Here is a 12,710-nt window from a genome sequence, read left to right as displayed (position 1 = left end):
AAAACACATGCAAAAGGAAAACGCTGCATTAACTGAAAACACATGCAAAAGGAAAACGCTGCATAAACCAAAAAACACATGCAAAAGGAAAACGCTGCATTAACCGGAAAACACATGCAAAAGGAAAACGCTGCATTAACTGAAAACACATGCAAAAGAGAAAACGGAAATAGGGGGAGCCCGATCGCAATGATGGGTTCATCCCAACATTAAGGAAGTAGAAGAAGAATAAGTAGTGAATACTACCGCGAAAATTAAGAAGAATACTACGGCAAAAGAACTAGCTAAGCTAATTTAAGTTATTATAAGAAGAAAAAGAACAAGAAGAAGACCACGGGGCATTTTCAAGGTTACAGAAACGGTACGTTTTCCATTAAGTTCCTTTTTAAATAATTGCCCGTCATCTCTTACGGTACTATAAAAGAGCAACAAATGTACCTAGCTGGCAGCTCCAGCAAAACCATCAGTGTGTGATGATCTTAACGAACAATGGATTGCCACCATTGTGCCGTTTTCAGTGCCACAGTCCATGCGAAGCCGCATTGGTACGATCCCACTTTCTGAGACACATTGCAGATAGTTTTGAGCAATGACCCTAGGATCATTGTTGGTTGGTCAACACACCAACCACAGTACTTTGCGGGAGTAGCCATCTATACAGCCACTAATTGCCAAACCATATGGTTTTAACTTGTCATAACCATCGACATGCCAGACATGGTTTGGTCCATTGGAGCTGTACACTCTTCTTACAAATCTCCATCTCCTGAAGGATCAAGCTCTCTCATCAAAGCCATGACATCATCCCTTCTAACAGTGAGAGAGTACTTCTGGCACAATGTCTGCCACATCCAACGGTAGCCATAATGCTGGCCTGGTCCCTTCAGCTCTTCGTGGATGGCAGCACGTACAGTAGCAAGAGGAGAGTCATTTTTTTACCTGTACAGTGATAAACTTTTCAATTTAATTTTTAGAGAGTGAATGCTCATGTTAACACTGTGACTAGTCACGAGGAAATCCAAAACTTCATCATTGTTGTAGCCATCATGGAAATACTTTTTAATCAGATCCTCTTCAGTGGGGATGTCGAATGCAGACCCTGACAAACAAACAAACTACATTTCAGTGGAGGAATCCATGTTTTGCCACATTAATATCTTCAAAAGGGTGGGTTATTGAACCCTCATTTTCTGGGAATAAACATTCAATCAAGACTACTTACGGTTTTCTTCAGCTTGTGCCAAGACCTGTACATCTTTGCCACATGAGCTACAGAACACTTTAACTATCCCAAGATCGTGGCCACAGAAAGGGCAAAACATGGCAGCCTGGAAAGACAGACAATGATAATTGATATGTCTTTCTTATTTATGGACATCTCCGTGTTACATTTCTTTTTACATACCGTGTCTGCTATCCTTTTCACCTCTCTTATCGTGCTCTTGCCCCTCGCTGATCAAAAGAGAGTCCAATATGAGGACACTGTAGAGGAGAGAACAAAAGTCAACGTCGAATTTAATTTTCATGAGTATTTGCACACCTGATTTGCACAAAATCTGTTATATACTTTATATATATTGACAATAAAAGTTATTTCACTGCACCTTTTTATCCATTTTATCTACGCTGCTTACCATACAGAAACACTAGTTAGCTAACGCTATTATCCCGAGTTACTAGGTTTAACGTGAGCTAATAAGAGTTAAACACAGGCTGTGGCACACTATCCTTAGCTAGGTACATTTGTTGCTCTTTTATAGTACCGTAAGAGATGACGGGCAATTATTTAAAAAGGAACTTAATGGAAAACGTACCGTTTCTGTAACCTTGAAAATGCCCCGTGGTCTTCTTCTTGTTCTTTTTCTTCTTATAATAACTTAAATTAGCTGAGCTAGTTCTTTTGCCGTAGTATTCTTCTTAATTTTCGCGGTAGTATTCACTACTTATTCTTCTTCTACTTCCTTAATGTTGGGATGAACCCATCATTGCGATCGGGCTCCCCCTATTTCCGTTTTCTCTCTTGCATGTGTTTTCAGTTAATGCAGCGTTTTCCTTTTGCATGTGTTTTCAGTTAATGCAGCGTTTTCCTTTTGCATGTGTTTTCAGTTAATGCAGCGTTTTCCTTTTGCATGTGTTTTCAGTTAATGCAGCGTTTTACTTTTGCATGTGTTTTGTTTAATGCCGCGTTTCTGTTTTGCATGTGTTTTGTTTAATGCCGCGTTTCTGTCTTGCATGTGTTTTTTTGGTTAATGCAGCGTTTTCCGTTTGCATGTGTTTTGTTCAATACCGCGTTTGTGTCTTGCATGTGTTGTGTCTTTTGCATGTGTTGTGACCGTGTCGGCCACCGTAGAAAACACAAAAGACCAACATGATAAAAGAAATCCGCAGCACAGTTACTGTCAGCGTGGAAATCTAAGACAGTCTATATTTTGACATAAACGAAGTAATGTTACGTAAATGTCAGTAATGCGATGGCGGAGCGTTTGCCAGAGGTATAAATAAGGAGGGAGTCAATCAGCTAACGTGCCTCAGCTGTGCGCAACAACCCACGAGTCACTAATTACATAAAGCAAAACAGCTGAGGCGCGGATCCCACAAAAAGAGTAGGAGAGAGAAAAGAAAAAGAGAGACAGGTCGTGCAAACAGAGGCAGGTCGAGAGAACAGAAGAGAGAAAGGCAGAAGAGAGGCAGGTCGCGCCGAGCGGACCTGACACTTATGTTGAAAGTCTGCTGCTCATAATCTTCTGTAAAACCATATCATGTTGTTCTTATATCTCAGTTTGTTTATCGGTTAAAGAAACCAAATACAATGTTAGTTAGTCTGGTTCAAAGGTGTTGGTAGATAGATTTTTAAATAGAGCCAGGCTAGTTGTTTCCCCCTGCTTCCAGTTTGTATGCTAAGCTAGACTAATTGCCTCTTGACTCGAGCTCCAAACTTAATGGACAGACAGAAATGTGGTATAGAGTTTCTCATTTAAATCTTGGTGAGAAGGCGTCTCCAGTTCCACCATCTCCAGCAAATGCCAAAGCTGGTAGAAACTGAGCCCTAACATTGTGTCACTTTAACTTTAAGCCTCAGTGTCAGACTGAAAAACGTTCACGTGTATCTGTGTATTCCAGCACTTCATTCAGGCGCACTTATATCAAAGGTAACACTGAAATCAGGTGTTTGTGTTCTACATCTATATTTATGTAATGTAAATCGCAGGAGGTATTAGTGTCTGTGGAAATTGGCGTGTTTTTCTGCACAGCATCCAGAGAAGGTGAAGATGGACGGTGGTGTAAAAATGGGCCACAAATCGAAACAAATGGCTACTTATAATGGTGTATTTCATCTGTGTGTTTATGTTCCTGACATAACGCAAACCACTGCAGTTCTGTTGTGAGTCATCACATAATTTGTTGTACCTACCTTCTTGCCACAGCTGGATGGCACTTTTGGAACATCTGTGTTCATGCTCAGCAGCATCACAACAAGATTAAACAGGAGACAATGTGATTGCAGCTCCAAAACATGTTTGGTGATTTCTTCATACTTAATAAAGTTCAGTCACTGTAAACTTAGACGTTCTTCTACACTCCCCCCTGACCCACAGTTGCATAATGCAGGTGCCAGGTTCTTATGAGCAGCCGTGTATTCACATGAACTTTGCTGCTCTCATTTACATCATCAGTGTTGGTAAATATGCTGTTAAATTAAAAAACTGCTGTACCACAGTCTTTTGCACATCTGATGGTAATGTGCGACAGGTTTAGTAAATATCCCCTAAGTCTGAAACGTATTTTAAAGTTAATAGGAAGTGATAGAGATCAAATGAAAAACCTTTAAGGTGTTCAGGGAGCCAGGCCAGGCAGTGATTTTCCTTCTCTCCCCCAGGTATTTCAACCCAGCCAGCATGGCTGATTGAGATTTGACTCCAGTGATGTGGAGATCCTGTCAGAGACGTAGTGGCGGGAAGCACAAGACGCCTTATCGCCCAGTCTAACTCGCCCCCACACAAGGGGCGTGAGTCACTTTAGGAGTAATCTTTAGCTTTCCTGCTCCTGGAGTGCTTCTTCTGCCTGGAGAAAATATCAGCTATATTGTAAGGATCCTTTTCTGTTTGTAGTATCTTCTTATGCATGACAGGCATTGCCAAGCCCCGCTGAGCTCACAGTGGTTGGTAGGGAAGAAACGAATCTTTATCTGAGGTGGAAAGTGAAGATGCTTTGAAGCAGCATAGAGCTTGTGATCAAATCCTACGTTTTGGTTGTTTCACTGCAGTGTGCTTGAATCAAAGTTAGAGTTATATGACATTTTGTAAATGAACAATTTTAGTGTTGACTGTGGCAACTGCTGTCCAGGGTGTACCTCGCCTCTCGCCCAGTGTGAGCTGGGACTGGCTCCAGCCTCCCCAGGGCCCTCCTTAGGATATACGGTATAGGTAATGGATGGATGGTGTAACACGCAAATTAGATTCATTATACACAGTGTTTCCTGAGGACAAAACCCTTTGGTGCACAGGAACTGATACAAAGTGCTGCTGTGGTATAAAGCATAACAACTGAACAGAACATAATATTAAGTCACTATGGTTGAATACAGGGGGCACAGACATCATGCTTCTGGTGCCTAAGCACATTTATTTCCCAGCCACATGTGTATTGATGTGATATTTATTTATTTTTTGTAACAGATTCTGTATTCATATGACACCACCTTTCAGGCTCAGTTTGTTTTCCATGGTGTCCTCAAATTTTACAGTTTGAATTTGACCAGATGTATTTGTGCATTTAAAATTTTTGACTTGACCTGAACTTTTAGATGTGAATACAGCAACTTAGATAAAAATTCTGAGTATTAGGCAATCCTCAGAGACTTGTGTCCATTTGAATGTTGGATGGACATTTACCAGTGCTGACTTTGACCCCAGTGCCACTGAACAAAGCATTAAGAGACACTTAGACATTCCTAGTCACAAAGCTTAAAGTAAGCGAAATTGATCGGCTTTCTCAGTCTTGAATCCAAATGTTCATTTTATGCAGCAGAGCTGGTCTGTTTTAACATTTCATAACCTGTGTTATACCTTTAAATAGATTCCAGTCACTTCAGCTGCTTTGTAAGACTCAATTCATAGCTCAACGACCAGAGCCTCTGCTGTTCATTAAACTTAAAATTATTCCCTTAAAAAGTTTGCAGAGAGCTGAACCAACTCACCAGGGTTACAACTTGCTTGAGTATTTGAAATTCACCATCCTGCTATTTTAATTAAGGGCACAGAGACATCTTATCTTTGCATTTAACATGAAAGAACATAGTTTCTGCACTATAGGAAAAGTGTGTGTGTGTGTGTGTGTGTGTGTGTATACCCATGTGTGAGATACTGTATGTGCTTGTATGATAAAAATATAACAATTGACTACACATCCTTTTATCTTCTACTTGCTGCTCGAACCCTGTGGCTGTTTGTGGTGAATGTTTCCTCACTATCTGATGCTGAGGGGGTTTGTGCTATATGAAGAGTCTCATTGCCAAGATCTTACATATCCACTTTGAAAAATAATACGATATGCACGCTGTAAATTGCTTAAGTGTGGAAGTCATTTACAGTTGCAGCTGCATGTAATCTTGTTATGTTAGGATCACGATTTAATAATCTTGTCATCTCGAGATTAATTTTTTGAAGATAAAATTATAATAAAAAGATAATTTGCCTAGTTACTAGTTATATTGTTATTGCAATAGCTTAATAAATTACACATTATTTTAAAAGTGCATGATAATGAATCTGTTTTCATGAGAGAAGGAAAACTATGCCCTAAAAGATACCCATGCACTAAACAAGGATAAGCTGTGGTAATTTCATTATAGTAAATCTGTGGAACGTGTGAAGAGTAGCTGACGTCTGGGTGGTGTTAAATGAGGAGGGTAATTTGCCTGCTTGTGTTAGACCTTGATTGAAGTACACTCAGACGCTCTAATCAATCATGGGCGAATAATGGATTAGATTTTTAGCTCAAATCAGGTGCTACACTAGACAAGAAAACGCTGATTGGCGATGGCATTGTTCATATAACGTTCAGTATTTATTTATTTAATTATCCCACTTCAGCGCCTTTACTTGAGGCAATGAGATAATTATTCTGTTAATTTGATATTGTCATAACGGTATACAATATTACTCAAGTTTACTCAAGTAAATAACATTTTGTTTACTTAACAAGGTAATCTGTCATTATGAGAAAATGATTTTATTGCTGTGATAAGACAATTATTTCATTATCTCAATGTAATAGGATTAAAAAATAATTGCAAAAAGGCTCTTGGCTTTTATACTAATCTATTCAAACTTATTTACAAAACTGTCACATCATATTCTATCAGTACAGTATGTTGTAGCAGCACAGAAATGCCTCTTTTTGATCCACACTATTATTATTATTATTATTACTGTTATTATATACATACACACAGGACAACTTTTTTTCTTAGTTGCATGTTCACGTTTGCTAATTAGCATGTAACACAAAGTACAGCTGAGACTAATGGGAATGAAAAGTCAGGAGATCACATGACTGCAATCCATCCTGCAGGGAACATGAATGCCCGGGTGAAAACCACAAAGAGTTAACCTCCTACTGGCATGAGAGGGAAAACTCAGGAATCATCACACCCTATAGGATCCGCCCTCTGGAGCTCATGAGTGTTTGTGCAGCGTTCTGAGCTAGTCTACCTCACTGCTTTTGAGACAGACGCATCTTACTATGGTGTTAGCATAACAGCACTGAGCTGAGCACTCAATCCCTGTTGTTTAGGAAACAGTATTTTTATTGTAGTGTCTCTCTGGAGAACTTGAAAGCAACAACACAATTTTTAAGTGCAAAGAACGAATCAAGATTTCATTTAGTGGGGAAGCAATTATCTAAGGTGCTGCAGAGGTTTCAGATTTTAGGTGGGTTTGGATAAAACCTCTGTTGCAGTATTAAATGCACAGTCTGCCTATGTAACTAACATAGTAAATGTCTTTCTAGTTCTCGTGTTAAAGGGCTGAGTCATATTAACCCGTCGAGCTGAGGCTTGATAATATTTCCTGATAATTTCCTCTTCAGTTACAACCACATGACCTTTCAGGGAGGAAGATGAGATGTCTCCACCACAGATTGCAACAGGAACTCTGACACACAGTCACAGTCACATGCATGTAGTAGATCCGGCACATACACAGGACACCTATGGCTCCTCATACCAGCCAGTCTTCTTATTTGGAGACATACTTTACGACTGCCAAGAAATAATAAGGCTGGCCCCCGAGTTAATTGTATTTTGAGATTCAGAATTCAGCAGCAGTTGGAGTCAGAATTAAGTTATTACCAAGCAGCCACAGTGGAGCTTCCTTATGAATGTTAAAAAGTAGGTTTGTATTTTGTGGGACACACATGTGATGCACACCACTGGCAAAGGTAGCAGTAGGGTAGGTGGACCGTTGATACTGTGGACGTAAATATTTGCTTAATCTTGGTCTGGCTTTAAAAAGAAGTGAATGTTTTTGTTGTAATTCAAGCCAATAAAGTTGAAATCTTGACTTGGAGGGAGATTTTAAAAACCTGTAGGTAGAACTGGCCATGCTAATCATATGTTTAGATTTTCCTGTATAGATTTCAAAAATACTGCCGGGGTGCAACACACCAGAGGGTTTTCGCACAGACAAGTGCTTAAAACACCAAAAGTCAAAGCTTTGGGGAAGTGTTAAAGGGCTGAGTTTTATCAGTAACAATACACATTTGTTTATATGAAAATATCAGAAAAAAGGTAAATCCATGGAGTGTAAATATGAAAGAAAAAGAATGTGTTGAATATAAAGAAGGCAGGTTGCCAAGAGTTTATAATGAACTACAAAGGCTCTGATGCAGGTGGTGCACACAGGATGTCAGAATTAAAGAGAAGTCAGAGCAGCATCAACATGGTTCATAAACTGTTCGGTAATCAGGCCCCAGAATCAGGGGCCACCTGCTGTCCCTGCTTTGTCAACACGTGACCAAGGAGATAATTGCAAAGCAAACTGGTAAATGCTTATTTACCATTATCTGGAATTTACACTGGGACAACAGTGAATCGCCTCTGCCAATTCCACAGGCATCAAGCCAAGGAAATGTCACAGTGCCAGCAAAAGGCACAACTAATTGAGAGGATTTTCAAACAAAAAAAGACTTTTTCCAGAGAGGTTATGAGCAATGAGAGGCTTGGCAGAACTAAATACTATCAACAGGCCTGTCGCTGCTCCTGTCTCAGCCCTGTTTGTTTTGGCCACTTAATGATAACGAGTGATGCTACAGTAGATTCAAGCTTCACACATTCATGAGGTGCCAAACAGTTTGTCATAGGAAACTTCTCACCATCAGTCTTTGTTTAATGATGCTTCGTGTTGTTGAAATCTTTTTAGCCATCCACCCATTCATTATCTATGCCGCTCATTCTGAAGAGGGTCGTACTAGATATAATACACAGACCGTTAAAAGAGCGACTGGACTCAGTAATAGGCAGGACTCAAACTCAGGTCAAAGAAAGATATTGGACAGCGTATGAGAGGAAAGGAGGTGGCGAGGATCAGACGCGGAGCTGCCGGCATGGGTCTCGGGCGTTTGGGGCCACTGAAATGACTGGACCACTGGAGGAGCCGCCCGGGGGTCGGAGGAGAGGTTTTTTTGGCACTGTGTATAGAGCAGAGAAGGAGATTAGGAGAGGGGACAACAGGCGGATGAGGGTGTGATGAAGTAGAGCACAACACAGGTGACCTGCGAAAAGGGGACTGCTGGCTCCGGGCTGGAGAGCGGGCTTGGAACCCAGCGCCGAGGTATGCAGACAGGAACAAGCGCCCACGCTTCACTGACCCAGGCACTTGATATGGACCCCTACCAACGATAGTCGATCGGCAGCAAGGCCCACGGAGATATAGGCGGCACCAGGCCACAGTCCAAAAAACAAAACACTCCTCCGTAATCAGTTTAGAAAACAAAAACATAAGACACTCCTCCGTCATCAGTTCAAAATAACAGAAGATACTCCTTGGTAATGAGTTCAGAATAAACATAAGAGCTCCCCAATAGTCAGTTCCAAAAATAACAGAAGATATTCCTCGGTAATGAGTTCAGAAAAAAACCGTAAACAAGGCAGAGAAACACACTCAAGTCAACACAGTGGATAACATCAATATACCAGGGTAGGACGATCTTAGTAGACAACAGGATCCAGGACGTGAAACACGCGAAGTAGCCGGCAGAAGACTGAGAGATCAACTGGCGACGACGATATACCAGCGCTGTGTTTAAGTATGGTTCAGCTAATTGAGCGCAGGTGTGCCTCGTCTCCGGGAGCGTACTCCTACGTGAGGAGGACGGCCTGATCCGTGGACGTAACATAAGGTTTCAAACTAAGAAGCTACACATTCCTTCACATCACTGACTCCAGTCTGTGGTCAAATGGTGGAGAAGCCAGCAGCTTTCCTAGTCCATCTCTCTGTTTTGTTGGGCATCTGCAACATTACAGTCCAGCTTTGTCGCCCCCTTTTTTTTTTTGCTGCATCTCCTTTTTTGCTACTGTGCTAAAATGTAAGTGCATTCAGAACCAGCAGAAACCAAAGTCCAGTTCCTTGTATGTGAAACATACTTGGCTAATGAAACCGATTCCTTTTCGGACAAAGTCCCAGTATTTTTTTAAGCAAATCATTCTTTACAGTCTCTCAGTGGTAATCATTATGTGTGATTCTGTGGCCATTGTTGTTCAAGCCTAATTAGCCAGGTCTTGAGTCACGACTGGCTTCACCCTGGTTCTGGTCCAGGGTTGGCTCGAGTCTGGTGGCAGTGTGGAGTCTGGTTGTCAGCCAGACAAATCACAGCTAAGCCAACAAAGGCAGGGAATAGAATTAAGATAGACTTATTCATGCTCACAAATGTGTAAGACATTTTTATTTGCTCATTCAGTGGGTACAGGGCAATGAATTCTTTTTTTTACTGTTCTGCTCTACATCCATAAAGAGGTAACAGGGTTATCAACCAGCACCAAACCACAGCAGTGTTACTAATAGTCCATTTGAACTGAGATGCACGTCATCTTCATCAAAACTTTATTTTGAACATTTGCTGGGATCAGGTGACTGATGTGTCTGATTAAAATGTGACTTAATTGTTGTTACTACAACTGAAAATTAGTCAATTAACCAATTTGTCAATCAACAGAAAATTAATCTGCAACATTGTTCAGGTAAATATAAAGCAAACGTCCGACATTCTTTGGTTGCAGTTTCTTAGGTGTTTACTGCTTTTCTGTTTCCAGTTTTGACCTGTTAATTGGGCAAAACAACATCTTGGGCTCTGTGACCTTGTGGGCACAATTTTTGGACATTTATAGTGCAAACAATTAAATGAAAGTGACAGGTGAATTGTAATAGGAGTATTGCAGAGGGAAGAAGATGCCAGAGATGTTTCACTATTGTTGTTGTTTCTACATGTCACTGTTAAAAACGATAAGTCATAGCTCATTTAATGTCCCTTTAATGCCAGAATAAATTACACCGCTGATTGTCTCTTTGGGTCTGCAGAGTAGTAACTAGCACAAATTACAGCAACAAACATCTTTTGTCAAATGTGCTTTTGCTTCCTGCCCAGGCCTCACTCTCAGCCGCCCCTCTGTGAAAAGTGATGAGTGCCTGGGACTAAAATATTTGTATACATGCAGTTATTATCTATGAGAAGAATAGGAACCCTTCTAGTCTGCTGTATCTGTATTTAGACCTCAAGTCTTGCAGTTATCCATGTAGATTAGAATTAGCCAAACAAGCAGGAGATCATCTTTCTTCAAAAAGCTGCTAAGGCACGATGGAGGTGGACAATATTTCTGCCCAGTGGACTCATTTAAAAGGTGTTGGATGACTGCTGACCAGTGTCACAGGCCCAGTTGAAGTAACCTGTGTGTGGACCAGAGGGTGCAGAGACTTCAAATGTAATATGAGAGACAACACCTAGGCTTGTGTGATATGGTGATCTATGAGTGTTGCATATATATAAATACATGGGCAGTATTTCTGTGCAGATTGTGTGACCATACCTAGGTGGTTGAGGAGTTCGTGTGGAACACCTTGTGCACCTTGCTTCTTCTGTCCTGATGGGTCTGCTAGCTTCTTTATGCCTCTAGAACTACAGGATCCGCAGGTTGTACCGGACAGTGATCTTTTAACCGAAACCTTCACTTTAGTTGACATTTTTTCCCTGTCACTTTTTTGATCGTGGAACAAATGTACCCCTCTTGCATCCGCACAACCTCTTTACTTCTTTGTCAGTGTGTGCATTGTCTTTCTATGAGTGGAGCTGTTGCTTTTGGCTGAATTCAGCTGATGTCATAGTTTGAAAAGCCTGGATTCAAGAATATAAACCATTTAACTCAGCTGATGTCATAGTTTGAAAAGCCTGAATTCAAGAATATAAACCATTTAACGTGCAACAGCCTGAACAACCGTGTCAGTTTCACACAAGCATTTTACTGCATTATTCTCTCCCTGTTTCTCACAGGTCCTGTAACAACCTGTGCAGATTGATGTCCTAGGTCTTAATGGTAATTTTGATCAAATAAATTAAAAACTAATCAGCATGGACAGCATTTGGCAGTACAGCCATCTGCCTCTGTTATTGCAGATTTGTCGTTTCTCACGTGCCCAGTGCTCTTGTTCATCACTTGACCCAAATACGCGCCTGCTCAGCTGCCCCATTAGCATTTATTCTCTTTACAAGTATGTGGACTGTTTGCACTGTTTGAGCTATTCCAGTTCTCCTGTATCAAATTTTTTTTGTTGCCTACATATTGCTGACTCTTTAGGTTTCTTCGATTTGTATCCATAAGCGTATCAATGGCAAATCTAGTACCCACTTATGTTTTTACTGTCCTACTCAGCATGTTGGCTTTAAAGCTACTAATGGCTTTTTAGCCTAGAGGGTCCAGTAAGACTTAAAACAAACAACATAAACTGCTTCTAAATGCTCTTTGCCCCCATTAAAAGCCATGTTATAGCATGTTATGTTTTCTATTTTCAATAAAATAAATAAATCATAAATAAAACCCATTAAGTAATATTAGTCCAAATATTTGATTATTCCTTTCAATAAATGATGGATTATTTGATTGTCAGAATAGTTGTTAGTTGCAGCCCCCGAGGGACCCTACTTAGGAATAAATGGTATAGATAATGGATGGATGGATTCCTTTGTGTTGCCTTTCCATGTGTTCAACACCAATTAAGATGACAAGTATGAGGTTTGTGTTGAACCTATGCTTTGACATAGCCTACTGTACCTTCTTGACTATGATTTTACTGCACTGCAACCTCAGCTGCTGTGACAGTGTAGAATATCATGTACCATAGTCTGAAACCTGTGTGGAGTAGATAAACTGTGCTTATTAATAATTTGTGTTATTACTTTGTCTGAAAGGAAGTGGGCGCTTTGTCATCCCAAGTCACTGTCAAGATAGATTTGTGACATTGAACCTACTGTTTATTGTGTGTTTGAAGTCAGACCTCGGTATACATTATATTTAAGAATTTATATTGTTTGTTCCTTTGAATTCCACTGGCATGAAAAGCAGTTAACAACAGAGCAATCCATCAGAAAAACTCTAAAGCTGCTCAGAAACACTCCAATTCCTTCATGCCCTCAGAGAATAGAGAGGCGATCTAAAGCTACAG

The sequence above is a fragment of the Monopterus albus genome, unplaced genomic scaffold (genome assembly GCF_001952655.1).
Source record: "Monopterus albus unplaced genomic scaffold, M_albus_1.0 scaffold317.1, whole genome shotgun sequence".
Taxonomy (NCBI): Eukaryota; Metazoa; Chordata; class Actinopteri; order Synbranchiformes; family Synbranchidae; genus Monopterus; species Monopterus albus.
Note: the sequence above shows the minus strand (reverse complement) of the source record.